The sequence below is a fragment of the Jaculus jaculus genome, chromosome 20 (genome assembly GCF_020740685.1).
Source record: "Jaculus jaculus isolate mJacJac1 chromosome 20, mJacJac1.mat.Y.cur, whole genome shotgun sequence".
Taxonomy (NCBI): domain Eukaryota; kingdom Metazoa; phylum Chordata; class Mammalia; order Rodentia; family Dipodidae; genus Jaculus; species Jaculus jaculus.
Window position 1 is genome coordinate 9,288,909 of NC_059121.1, and position 3,095 is coordinate 9,292,003.

Consider the following 3,095-nt stretch of genomic DNA (forward strand, 5'->3'; position numbering starts at 1 on the left):
CTAAATTTCTACCACGGCTGGCTGTTGGAACTTGTCAATGTTTTTTCTGTGTTTTATGCATGTAAGGCTTTTTCTTCTCTATTATATTGATGCAGAGAATTATACTGTTAATGTACAAATGCTGGGATGACTTATAGCCTTTGATTTATTGTCCTTTTTACATACTGCTTGCTTTGATTTGATAGATTAAATTATATATATAAACTATGGAAGATTTCACAAATTTGCATGTCATCCTCATGCGGGTCCATGCTAATCTTCTTTGTACTGTTCCAATTTTAGTATATGTGTTGCCTAGGCAAGCACAGATTAAATTATATTTGAAACAATTTGTGGCTACATATTCATGAGGACTATCAGAGTGTTATATTTTCTTTTAATAGTTGTCTTGATTTTTAGTAGTATAGTGTCAAGCTCATAAAATACATTGAGAGATTTTCTCCTTCTTTTTTTTTTTTTTTTTTTTGAGGCAGAGTCTTGCTCTAGCCCAGACTGACCAGGAAGAATTCAGTATGTACTCTCAAGACTATTTTCCATTTTCTGAAGGAGGTTATATAGACATGATATTACTTTTTCATAACTTTTGTAAAAATATTATTTTATTTTTATTTATTTATTTTACAGAGAGAAAGGGAGAGAGAGAATGGGTGTGCCAGGGCCTCCAGCCAGTGAAAATAAACTCCAGACATATGCTCCCCTCTGTGCATCTGGCTTATGTGGGTCCTGGGGAATTGAATCTGAGTCCTTTGCCTTTACAGGCAAACATCTTAGTTGCTAAGCCATCCCTCCAGCCACCCTTTTGTTATTTTTTATTTTTATTTACTTTTCATAACTTTTTAATAGAATTTTCTAAGGAAGTCACCAGGGTCCAGAACTTTATCTGTAGGGCTATTTAGAACTATAAATGCAATTTATTTAGTAAAATAATACAGCATAGGTGCTTCAGTTTTTTTTCAACAAAACATGATATTTTGAAGCTATCAATAAGCCTTTCTGTTTACGTTCTATCCTCCTGTTTTGATGCACACATTTACTAAGAGCCCTAATCACAATCTAAATACCTGTGTCACCTCCAGAGCTGGATTTTCCTTATTTGTGGTATTGGTAAGATGTCTTGCTCTTTCTTTTTATTTTCACGAGTGTAGTGAGTGTTATCAGGAGTGTGTGTGCTGTGTACAGGTGCATGTTCCCTGTGTGAACACGTGCACAGGGCAGACAAGAACACTGGGTTCTCCCTTTCACCACTTAGGGTTCCTTGAAATAGAGATGTGCATTTTTGGTCAGACTGGATGACAGATGGGTGAAGCCCAGAGGTTCTCCTCTCTCTAGGTTCCTCCAGGACTGCGGTCACAGGCACACACAGCCATAGCCACAGTTCACAAGGGCCTGGGGATGGAGCTCTGAGGGACGCACTCCCCGCCAGGCTCTCAGGAGTGCACGGTGAACACTCGTACCCACTGAGCCATTTTGCAAGACCCAATACTGTGTCTTTTCTTTTTCTTCTCTGATGAGGATGGCTTAAGGTTAATCAATTTTGTTGATCTTTTAAAACTGATCTGGTTTGATTCCACTTTTTGTCTGATTTGTGTTGGTGGTGGGTGTCTTAGTACAACCAGGAATGGCTACTTGCTGCCCTAACAGTGGGAATTCATGAAGATAGTGCATAAATCTGGAGAGGGAGAACCGCTCCTCTCGTGTGGATGACACCATGATGGAGAGGAAGGACCTGTGCACTCCAGTTCATGACCAAGTCCTATTTTCTGTTTACTTTTTGTTATTTTCCTCTTCTGTTTATGTAAATTTAATTGCCCTTCATTCTCCCATTTTCATGTAATGGTTTTGCCAATACATTTGGTGAAGTTTCCCTTATTTTTTTTTTATTTTTATTTATTTGAGAGTGACAGACAGAGAGAGAAAGAGGCAGAGAAAGAGAGAGAGAGAATGGGCAACCCAGAGCCTCCAGCCACTGCAACTGAACTCCAGACACGTGCACCCCCTTGTGCATCTGCCTAACGTGGGTCCTGGGGAATTGAGCCTCGAACTCGGGTCCTCAGTCTTCACAGGCAAATGCTTAACTGCTAAGCCATCTCTCTTGCCCCTCCCTTATTTTTAATATTAATCTTTTCTGTTGTAATTTTCCCTCAAAGCATAACTTTATCTATATGCATTAAACATTAACATTTTAAACTTCATTTAAAAGTAAAAGCCTATTTCATTCTGGCATGATACTGCTACTTTTGCATATAGGTTATTTAAAAGATGGTGTTGGAGCTGCAGAGGCAGCTTAGCAGTTAAGGCACTTCATGTGAAGCCTAAGGACCCAGGTTCAATTCTCCGATACCCACAGAAGCCAGATGCACATGGTGGTGCATGTGTATGGAGTTCTTTTGCAGTGGCAAGAGGACTTGATGCACCTGTTTAGTCACTCTGTCTCTCTCATAAATAAAAACAAAATATATAACAAATGTATTGCTTATTTTCTCAATGGGAAGGCATTGTTTTATAAAGAAAACACCGTTCACTAACCAACAACGTCAGTACCACATATGCCAATTCAATACAAAAAAAAATCTCAGTGTTCAATGAGACTCCCCATAAAATATGTTTAATTTCCTTCTCAGCTTTTCCTTGTGCACTACGTTCCAAAGAAAATCCATCATGTGTACAGAGCCCTGACCACTTCTCGAGGCAGATTTATTTTTCCAGAACCTTTTGAATCAAGCTGGAGGATTTTTTTCTGGTTTTCATCACATCCTTCTAAATAATTATTTTTGCCAAGTTCCCTTGTCATACATACTTTTGGATATTCTGGGTCCTTTCATACAATATGAAGCCAAAGTGGGTAAGATAGCTAGATGAGCCTGTTGTTTTTGATCTTAACTTGACTTGCAAAGTCATGCCCAGCCCCTGAAGAAGACGCTGTGGGTCTGAGGTTGCAAAACTTCCTCTGGCCTCAACTAGACTCAAAAAAACGGTTCCAGTGCAATTGGAAGATCCAAGGCAAAGGGGACTGAATTTTCAAAAATCACTAATCATTTTTTTAAAGCACTTGACAAGGATAGTCAGTGATATACAAAAAAAAGAGCTCTAGAATC

The 3,095-nt window shown here is 38.8% G+C and overlaps 1 non-coding gene across 1 annotated transcript; it reads right to left on the reverse strand.

Moving 5' to 3' along the window:
• Nucleotides 1-200: 200 nt before the first annotated feature.
• LOC123456336 lies at nt 201-306 on the reverse strand. The gene has a single exon (XR_006634472.1). It is a non-coding gene; the product is annotated as a U6 spliceosomal RNA (small nuclear RNA).
• Nucleotides 307-3,095: the final 2,789 nt, after the last annotated feature.